Raw genomic sequence first — 11,472 nt, forward strand, 5'->3', positions numbered from 1 at the left:
CAGGCACACAATATTGCAACTTGTTTTTAAGCAATAATGCTTCAAATGCTGTAGGAAATTGTAGAATGTTGGGCAAATTTCTGTAGTAATTTTTTAAATAAGGGAAGAAGACCTTGATGGACTCTCTGAATTATGCTAAAGGAAAATTAATTGGAGCTGGGAAATCCAGCTCCAAAGTTTTATGGGGCATAACTGGCAAACTAGATTCCATCCAGAAATTATCTTAATAAAGGACCCTGGTGGGATTGTTGAAGAGCTGTCCTGCATCCTTCCCCATCTTTTTTAAATGAAGAAAAGCTGGGAAAGGCTCACTAGGTCAGCTGTAGCCTTAAGCCAAACAGTTAAGAGTCAAGAAGGGAAAACAGACGTGTCTTTTGTAAACAGGATACCACCAGGCTTAAGCTGAACTAGCCTTGTTTGCAAGTGAAGGATCTGGTGCTGCTTTCAGATTTTTATTGTTTTATTTTTATTTGTTTTTATCCTTTTTTGTAAGCTTTAATCACTGTTTGTCATTGTCTTAAAGCCAGCTGGTGTCTTTTGTTCATCAACTTTGGTACGATGGTGCTTTGCAAGGATGTATTTATATTATAATGGCCAACATTTGGTCAGCCCTATCCACTCATTCACTAACTTTTTTTTTTGTAAAATAAAGTGCTTTACTTTTAAGCTGTATATAAACCTTGTACAAAAATCCCTTTTCAATTATTACTATAAACTGAGTTGTAACAAATGAAATGTTGATTTTTATAATAAAACTGAGTGGAAAAAAATAGAGTAACTTCAGTTTTGTTGTGTTCTGTGGGAGAAGGGGAAGGAATGTAACTGCTGAGGTAGGTTTGGCCTCCAGTAAATGTCAGAATGTTATTTAACTCTCTGATTATACAGGCCCAGATTTTGCAAATGCTAATGCATATGCTTAATTTAAAGCCCATAAAGGACTGCCTTGACATCAAGTCATTCTACTGACTTCCATTGCAATCAGTCTCCATCTCTCTCAGGTACCTATCTGTTCTCACCATAATATCGGATCACCTCACAGTGTTTAATGTATGTATCTTCACAGCTCCCCTGTGAGGTAGGACAGTGCTGTTATCCCAGATTGGGAACTGACACACAGAGAACCTATGTGACTTGCCCAAGTTCACACGGGAAGTGTGTGGTCAAGCAGTGAATTGACCCAGAGCTCCAAGTCCTGGGCTAGCATCCTAACCACTGGACCATCCTTCCTCTTTCTTCCTGGGGACTACTTGTGCTTAGAGTTCATAGATTTTAAGGCAAGAAGAGGAGGTTATGATCATGTAGTCAGGACTCCTGCCTAACAGGGGCCATAGAATTTGACCCAGTGATTCCTGGATCAAGCTTATAACTTCTGGCTGAGCTAGTGCATCTCTTTTTCTGACACTAAGTGTCTGTAGGGTCGAGGTCATCGGCAGATTTGATATTTTACTGTTAATTTTAAAACAAAACAAAGAACCCCTGCTACCATGCCAAGGAAGTGGGTTTGGAGAGGACTGCTAAGTGTGGGGACAGTCGTAGTTTAGTGAGCTTTTAAAACCCAGCTTAGGAATCCCCTTCCCAATCCCCTCATGAGTCCAACAAGACGAGGCAGTGTGGCCTAGCATGACTAGTGTGGAATTAGCTATAGTAGGACTCCACAGTTCTAGTCCCAGTTCTTCCACATTAGGTGATCTCAAGCAAGTCACTGCCTCTATTTGTGCCTCAGTTTTCCCACGTGTAAAATGGTGATAATATATACGAAGCTCATAGGAATACTGTAAAAGTGAATATTTATAAAATGCTGTTAGATCCTGGGATAAGACATTGCAAAGTTATTTTATTTGGCGGAGAGTTACATAACAAACTTCTGTGCTCTGTTGGTAACCCAAGTCTTCAATTTGTGGAGCCAGATGGGTATGGTGCTTCTCTGTAGCGGCTAGTAAATCACTACTACAGCTTGAGTAGAGACTGTGCCCTCTTTTCCCTGTGAAGAGTGACAGTCCTGTTGTGCTGAGTCAGTGCTACTGCAGGGTGATGGAAGACACTTTATAATCTTCACATCCTGTTGGGGTTAGTGAGCCCTCATCTATGCTAGTGTACACAATAGTTGTGCTGTGCTTTGATGCACAAATTTAGCTGCCTTCCCATAAGTAATTTCTTACAGAGAAACAAGACAGGGAGGCATGGCAGGCTGCAGATCCCAGAATAACTGATCTGCGTTTCCTCTGGGCCATTTCTGAGTTGCCTTTTTTTTTTTTTTTAAGCCACCCTCTGCCCCTTCTTCAGGCCAACAGACTAGCTGAAGTTGTGGATCTGCTGCAGCCCTACCATGGCTCTTCGTTTCATCAGTTATCATGGCCTCCAAAAGTATAGCAGGAGTGATGAACTGCTGTTCACTAGGCACACTGGAGATGGCTAATGTAAAAAATAACTTCCAAAAATATTCCCGCCTCTCCAATACGACCCATGGGAAGCCTGAAATGTATCCATTTCCTTAGCGCAATTATGATTCTTGCATTGCACATAGCTGAGATGTGTGAGTGCTGAAATGCTGCATCTGATTTTATATCAGAGGAGAGGGGAGAAAACCACATTGAATCATTCTGGCTGGTGAGAGGGAGGGGAAGCAGAAGAGGCCTGGGCTGCTGTGAAAGGGTAAGAGATGAGATTTTGGGATCCACCAATCTTGCTAGTGCTTCTTTAAGAAGCTGGGAATGTGAAATCCTGTGTTCTGTGCTGCAGTTGCTGTTGAACTTGTTCAACCTGTTTTAGATACAGCAGGGGAATTCTGTACCTAGCTGGCAGGAGTTTGCATGGGAATCACAGCATGCCCAGGAGAGCGAGGTAAGGGAAACTCAAGCTAGTTTTTGAATGACACTTTGTACATTTCTAACACAAATGTGCTCCTTTGAATGCCTGGCTTTTCCTGGTGTGGCCAACATGGGGGCCTATGCAAGATACATGTTTGACTCAGCGACTTTAAAACCAAGCGAAGCAGCTGCAGGCCTCTGTATGTGAGCCCTGCCTTGCCCTGCCCACATACCCATGCATAAGAAGACATCTGTGGTGGCAGCGGAAGTAATCTTGCCAAAATTTTAGGGGCGGGTTTGCATCCCTACAGACTCCATCTCATGGAAGAACATAAAATATTTGAACTGGAAAGTTCCATGCTGGGGTCTAGCTTTGTCAAGGTTTCTTTCCCCACTCTGAACTTTAAGGTACAGATGTGGGGGACCTGCATGGACACTTCTAAGCTTAATTACTAGCTTAGATCTGGTAACCCTGCCACCACCCAGAATTTCAGTGTCTGGGGCACTCTCTGTTTCCCCCTGGGTTGCCTTGAGGGACTTCACCAATTCCCTGGTGAGTCCAGATCCAATCCCCTTGGATCTTAAAACAAGAAAAATCAATCAGGTTCTTAAAAAGAAAGCTTTTAATTAAAGAAAGAAAAGGTAAAAATTATCTGTAAAATCAGGATGGAAAATGCTTTACAGGGTAATCAGATTCCTATAGACCAGAGGGACCCCCACCTCTAGCCTTAGGTTCAAAGTTACAGCAAACAGAGGTAAAATCCTTCCAGCAAAAAGAAAACAAACATAAGACTAACACGCCTTGCCTGGCTAATTACTTAATAAGTCTGAAACATGAGAGACTGATTCAGACAGATTTGGAGAGCCTGGATTGATGTCCCGTCCCTCTCAGTCCCGAGAGTGAACAACAAAAACAAAAAGCACAAACAAAGACTTCCCTCCACCAAGATTTGAAAGTATCTTGTCCCCCTATTGGTCCTCTGGTCAGGTGTCAGCCAGGTTTACTGAGCTTCTTAACCCTTTACAGGTAAAAGAGACATTAATCCTTAACTATTTGTTTATGACAAGCTTAGATTCAGCTGAAATCCAAGCTGCGCTCTTAGGGATGCAAGTGAGTGGAGGCACTGTAGTAAAACAGGACCGCCTGGTTGTCTGGAGGCTGGAAAGGATCTTAAAGTTGGTGTAGGTGGGAGGATCCCATAAATTGTGCTCGCGCACACACACGCATCTGCCAATATTGCCAAAACTTTTCCTCCCTCCCCCAACTAATAAGCGCCGTGTCCCATCTCTCCCCATTCAGTGGCCAACCCCCCCCGCCCCCTCATTTCCCCAGGCCAAGTCCACTTTCTTTCCCTATTTATTCTATTGGCAGCGCCCACCAGTGTGCTAGGAGTCGCACAACAGGACGCTTGGTTTCAGCCCCAGAGAATGTCCAGTCTAATTGTAGCTGTGCTGCAGCAAGTCAGAGCAACAAACGGTGTAGAAGGGATAGGATGAGAGAGGCTCTGGGTTATAATAATTAGACCTCCCAGCTACTCATTCAGGCTCTTCCTTTTATTCCTTTATATAATTCCTAGGCACTATGATAGAGTGAGACTTGATTGTGGATAGGATGGAAGAAAACTGGATAGGAGGGGGTTTGGGGTATAGAGGGCCTGGAGAAGGTGATGTTAGCTGACCAAGGGGAGGAACGTAACAGGAGATAAGGCAGAGCTACGGGTCCGGACAGAGTGGGTGCAGAGCCTTGCAATAGGACAGGCAGTTGGAGGGACTCAGAGAAGAGAGTGACAGAGTGAAACGCAGGTGAGGAAGATGATGGCGAGATATCCTAGCGAGTGCATAGGGCACTGGACTGTGACTGCAGAGATATTAGTTCAGGTCAATGGCTCTACGATTGGACTGTTGTGTGACCTTGGGCAAGTCATTTCACCTCTCTGTGCCTCAGTTTCCCCTTCTAACCTTTGTCTTTCACGTTTGTTTAAAGTGCAGAAACAGTGGTGGGCACCCTAGAAATAGGTGGTAGCATTGCCGCCACCTTTTCTCAGCTGGAAGGACAGATGTTGGCAAGGTAGGGGGCCTTAAAAGTCTGGGGAGAAAAGGTGCTTAAAAGAAAGGAGCTGTTCTGAAAGGAGTTCTAAGAACTGTTCACCCCCCATTGGGAAACAGTGGTGCCCAATTCTGCTGTATTCCATAAGTCAGTGCACCTGTGCACAGGAGAGCTGAACAGGGCCTTTCCTTTCAACGTGTGGGACCCAGTGAGAGAAGCTGGTCTCTAGTCAGTAACTTCTCCTGCGCTATTTTTCTTTTTCAAAAGAAATCAGCCAAGTTTCTTGTATAACCTGATGGGCACTACTGTATGGCAAATAACTACAAATACTAATAGTGGCAGCATTTTGGACACACTGGAGAGGAGATCTGGCTGTGAAGGAGGACAGAGAGGAGGAGATAATTAAAGGGATATAAGCAAGCTATGAGGGAAAAAATCTTAGTTGTAAGCCTTGTACCTCAACAGAGGAGCAATTTGGTCCATGTCCTGCTAAGCACAGGTCAGTCTGATGTTGAGTCTCACTTAGACTGAGGGACAGCATCGAATAATCCCCTGAAAGCTGGGCCTACGTACTCTCTCTTTCCTGTATTTTATTCCCCTTGATTCTTATTACTTGGGGTACTTAGTGAAAACCAGATCTTTGCTTCCTGAGAAATTTAATATGCGTTTGTGGCTCATTCTTCAACTGCAGCAATCATTGCCCTGTCTGGGAAATCACAATTGGTTGCTGTGGAAATGTGCATGATGTCACAAACAGAGTTATTTGACTTCAGGTGAGGAGTGAGCAACAGGTCACGGTCTGGAGATTAATATCCAGCTTTTATGCAAATATCCCAAGAATTAAAGAGTAAAGGCAGAAAAGATCAGAAAGTGACAACTACTGTGGGTAAGACGGCTGTCTGCAAGTGAAATGTGTTAATGTCTCATGAGGCATCAAATGCTTTGACATCTATTGATGTACTTTTCCTAATTTCCACCTTCACAAGCACACTTTCTTCTATTGTATGTGGACACAGGGTAGTGGTGATTGTTGCTGGGCTGGGCTTGTTCTTATGGCAGAGGAGAGCACCAAGACACTTCTAACAGGAACACTAATCTCTCTGCAACTCAGTCTGGCTCTTGGGTCTCCTGCCTTTAAATGTTCCTTTTTAGGCTGTGGAAAGTGACCAACTTTGGGTGATGACACCTGGAAGCTGATTCCAACCAGAAGAACACACTGAGAAATCAGAGGTCAGGACAAGGTGCCTAAGGAGTTTCCAAGTGAGATTTGCAGAGAGGAAAGAAGCAGAGTGGTTTGTGGGGAGGAGACAGCAGAGGTCTAACTGCTGAGGGGATGGAAAGGGAAACGAGGGTTTTTTGCAGCTGGGAAGAAAGACATGACCGAGTATTTGGGGGAAAAGGAATGTGGAGGGGGATGAGAAGGGCTCTGCTATCAGTCAGGAGGAGCAGGTTTTGATGGTTGTGTGTATGAGGTGGTCAGGGCACTAGTTAGGTGGGCGGGTGGAAAAAGGGTTTATGGGTTCGAAGGGGCCCAGGCTGATCTAGGTGCAGGGCGCAGGGATGGAGGGGAGTGGTTGTAAATGCTGCACAGCAAAGGGGGTGATTTGAGACATGCGTCTGGCGGCAGGACACCTATGGCACAGTGAAAAGCCTGAGAGAAGTCTCTAAACGCACCTACCTCTCTACATCCTGGGGTTTCTCTGCTATTAGAACAAAAGAACTGACCCCAGCTAAACATGAGTAGCTAACTAAAACCCAAGAGCATAACCCAGACATGAGCTTCATGAATCAGAACAATGCTTGGACTCAGGAAGGCAACGTTTCTGCATGTTCTGCCAGGGCTTTCTCTTTTCCTCACCAGCACTTGTCAAGGGCTCAGTGAGTAGGGCTGCTGTGGGGCCACCATCCTAAGCCCTCAGATTCTAGAGCAGAGTCCTGCCTACTTTCTTCCCCGCTGCCTCCAGAACCCCTTCCCTTCTATAAATGCCCCCACAGCCTTCGGTTAGACAAGGAAATGTATTTAGTAAACGGCACTGAGGGGAAAGGTAAGCTCTTGCTTTTCAGCTGGAGTAGAATGTAGACTTTAAACCTTCCCCTCTGTGTATGCCCAGCTTGGAGGGGGACTAATGAAAGGGATTTCGCTTTTTCCTACAGCCCTGATAACATTTTGCTCCTTGTTCTTTGGGGTTGATTTCCCCCCACCCCCTGTTGATGTTTGAATCATCCTGCACTTTAGATCACTCCTAAAAGATGAACAAAGATGAAGTGGGGAGGGGGAATCCTTGTGCCCTCATTGTTAATTTCCCTAAATTAATTTTAAATCCGCACTCAAACCCACCTCTGACTATGGCTGTAAAAAGCAATGGGCAAAGCACCTGCAGAACTATGATAGCCAGAGAGGCAAGATACATGGCTTACTGAACACCCAGAAAGGCCCTTGACAGTTGTTTTTCATTATCTGGCATTTGTCTTGTTGTTTCACATGATTAGCTGCTGTTGCTTTAACTGGGTACTGGCAAAATCTCTCTCTGACTGCAGTGCTGCTGACAGCCACTTTTAAGTAACGAAAAACTATCCTGTTTTAGTGGTCGGAGGGTTTTTGGCATGTTAATGTTCTTTGTTGCACGGGACCATTTCAGGTCTGGAATGATTTCTGGACAATTCTATTCCTGCTCCACACACTTTTTTTTTTTTTTTTAAAGGCTTTTGTGCCAGATAAGAGTGAAAATACTACCCAGGTTAGGGAACATGTATATGCAAAATGGGAGGAGCATTATAAAAATCAAATCCAGAAAAGATGCTGTGCTACTCACAAGCCCAAAACACTTTAAAATGAACTGAATTTCATGCTATATTAACAGTAAAAGTGTACCTTGGCCCTAACACTCCATGTGTTGCTGATACCACAGTAGTCACGATCTTAGCCTTGCAATGTATCAGTTTAATGCAGCGGTTTTCAAACTTTTTGAGCCGAGCCCCACTTTTGAGTTACAATCTATGGTTGCACCCACCCGACCCAGACAAAAATAGACACAATGCCTGCCCCTCCCCCCCCTTGGGTTGCCAGGATGGGGATGGAGCCAGCACTGGGCGCAGAGGCTGCTGGGAGTGGAAATCAGCATGTAGTGACAGATGTTGACACTGAGCCACAGTCTGGGTGGCCCATGGAGGTGAGCTGGGATGCAGAAGGCACGCCCTGCGATCATTCCTGGCTACGCCCCACAGTTTGAAAATGTATGTTGACTCCTATGTCTTGTTCTTCCAAGGAGTCTGGGTTTAATGATCTGATGGTTTTTTCCCCATCTATAACTTATGTCATTTTATACAACTTCAACAAGAGCTACAGATGCCCCAATTTGTACCTAAGTCTGCCTCTTAGTGTTTCAGCGTAGGTGTTTGTGTTAATTTCTATTGCAGTTTTTTCAAAGGATAGAGTTAGTGGGTTTATATGATTTTTATCTATTGCTCTATTTCCATATGTATGCAAAGAAACTGACAAATGGTTACCCCCATCTTCCGGGAAACAATTACAGCAAAAACACACCATTGCAATATCTAAGACCTGTATATCTACACTGAAAAAAAAAACCCAGCTCCCCAACCCCAGCAGCACTGAGTCTCAGAGCCTGGGGCTACAGACTGCAGCTTGCACTCCAGAGATCAAATGAGTGGTGTCAGTGTCAGGGCCAGCTCTAGGTTTTTTGCCACCCCAAGTAAAAAAAAAAAAAAGGGGCGGGGGGCAGAGTGCTGCTGCTGAAGCGCCAAAAAAAAAAGGCTGGAGTGTCACCCCTTGAAAAAGGCCGCCCCAAGCACATGCTTGGAACGCTAGTGCCTAGAGCCGGCCCTGGTCAGTGTTCATGCCTGTGCTCTGAAACCCAGCCAGAGGGAGAGTCTTAGAGCCTTTGTGGGAATGTCTACAGTGCTATTTTTTGTGCCATAGCATGAGCCTTGCAAGCCCAAATCTGTAGACCCTGGGATCTCAGACTTGTTGCCAAATTTCTTGTTGGTTTGTTTTTGCAATGAAGACTTACCCTTTGAGTCTTCCAAACTTCACAAGTTAATAGCTACACTAGAGACCAACCCTAGGCCATGCAATAATTAGCTATGCTTCCTTTCATGTGGAGCACTTTAGCTACAAACCGGATTGCATATTGGACAATAGCAGACATGTTGACTAATAATACTGCACATGGGTAGATCTATGGCCCATTGTGCTCTATTTTTAATGTGGTCCCAACCCCTGATTGCCCAATCAGTCTTCCTACTGCTAGGGACACAGGGCACTTGGGGAGCTAGGGAGTGCTTAGTGTCATTCTTGAATGGCCCAGCTTCTAAGCTACAAGGAAAAGTTGTCTCTATGGCCTTTGAGGTAGTGATAAAGGGGGAGCCTGCCAACTAGGATCCCCACCCAGAGAAAAATCGGGTGTGGGACTCTTAAAACCCGTTTCATAAGTGGAAAGAAAGAAGAAAACTGAATCTTCAAAGTGACCATGAGTCACACTTCTTCAAAGCCTTTCCATGGATTTCTGAAGTGTCTTTCCACTGTGTATTCCAAAGTTTTTGTGGAGAGGATAAATTCTTCCTGTCGCCCATTGAATTTTGGTCCATGAAACTGGCTCACAGTTTGGTTTTCCTTTTGACACTAGGGCCTAATTTGCCGCCTCTAACTGAATGCAGAAACTGCGTCCAACATGACAAAGACTATGGGCCCCGCGCAATAATGGGATATTGTCTTTCCTGACATGCATTTGCCTTAATTAAAACCACAGGCTATACTTTTATGCCTCATTTCACACTTGGGCTTGGGTTGCACACATACAAATTCCTATTTGCTAAAATTGTTTTTTTAAGTGGGTTTCACTTAGTGAAAACACATTTCCCAGAGCCACGGGAGCTCTTTGTGCTTAAATAAAGCTTGCGTGACAAGTAGGCTTGACCTTACTCTGCATAAAGACTGGTGAGAATGGGGAAGAGGTGCTGGGTTTTCTACTGTGTTGGTACAGTTGCTGGAGTCAAGAGGAGATCAGAGCTGGATGATACCATTGCAGCTGGAAACTATTTCATAGCCCTCCTCTATGTTGCTCACCCAAGCCATGTGGAGTCCCACTTTTAAAAGTGAAGTAGGCCCAGAACCTCAAAGGCATATAGGTGCCTTACTGCATTTAAATCAATGGGAGTTAAGTGCCTAAATACCATTGAGAATGTGGGCCTCGGTGCTTAAATCTCAGGAAAAGTCATTGAGATTTAGACTCCTAAGTCACTTAGGTACTTTTTTTTGAAAGTTTGATCCAAGATCTTTACGGTCACACATAAAAACCAAACATGGGACTTTCTGCTTCAAATACATAAGCCCTTATTACTTCAGCAATCATCCATTATAATAATTACTATTTTGTTTGGCCATTGGACAACCTCCCGATGGTAAGCTGCTCCCACATAGCGTCCAGTAGAGGGTAGTGCTTCACATACACAGTCACTGCTACAGTGTAGGGCTAACATGAATGTGATACACACAATGTCCCATATTTCAGTAATAATCATACAAGGATCTTACATTGGTATTAATCCATACATTTGTATCCCATTAATGAAACTCGGGGGGAAAAGGTTGAAGATAAATGTAGCATAAGGTGTCCTTTTCATAAAGCTGTCTTTTGCCCTTGAAATGTAGGTGGCTGCTCCAGGACATGAGAAGTTGGTAAGTGCTTCCCTATGCTCTGGAAGAGCCACTATCCTGTCTGATCTGTTCTTGGTAGATTATCTTTGCTGACTTTTGTCCTGTTCCTGTCAGCAGTCGCTATGACCCAGAACTTCTTTGTGCCGCTGGCAGAAGGTACAGTGGGACAAGGAGTTTTACAGGGATCCCCTGGGCCAAGTATATGCACAGTAACTCAGCAAAGGGTGAGTTACTGAGAGCCGGTAGCCCACTGGTGGTCATCATCATTGGGAAATGTATATAGGGATAATATTAAAGAAGTTACACATCAATAGTGGAAATTATGTTCTTAAAGTTTTGAAGTTGAAGGCAGCTCACCAGGAGGTGATGTACCTTGGAGAGGTTGCATTCAAGCAGGGGGTATTAAATGCTTATCTCTATGTCTGGTCATTGTGTTTTGTGTGGCTTCCAAGGTAAGCATGTTTGCATATTGAGCCACCAGGTAATCAAGACTGTGAAATCGACAAGAGAGGCCAAAATCTACAGGAGGAGGGAACAAGATCAAATGATTGGTCCAGTATATCAGAAAAATGCAAGGAGACAAAGTGATAGCATGGCTTGTCTCATGTTGAAGGGATCACAGGCTGCCTGGATGAAAAGTGCTGGTGAGCAATACCTGATTAGAGATGAGACTATCTTGTTAATTGTCTAGGCTCTAGAATGCATGTTAGGGTTTTGTTTTATATGTAGCCATTAGTTTCCAGCATTTCTACTTGCTCTCGCTTGCATCTCTGTTCTTTGTTAAATAGATATTGAAGTGCTGTGTGCTAAGCAGAGCAGTGATCTGAGGTATAGCTAGGAAGCTGGAGGGTACAGGTCCTACCAGAGCAGAGACTCTGGGAATACAGCAACTGCCCCATGGAACAGATGGTGGACATTCCAGGGAGATTCTTGGAGGTTGG

Source organism: Gopherus evgoodei, chromosome 1 (assembly GCF_007399415.2).
Source record: "Gopherus evgoodei ecotype Sinaloan lineage chromosome 1, rGopEvg1_v1.p, whole genome shotgun sequence".
Lineage (NCBI taxonomy): Eukaryota > Metazoa > Chordata > Testudines > Testudinidae > Gopherus > Gopherus evgoodei.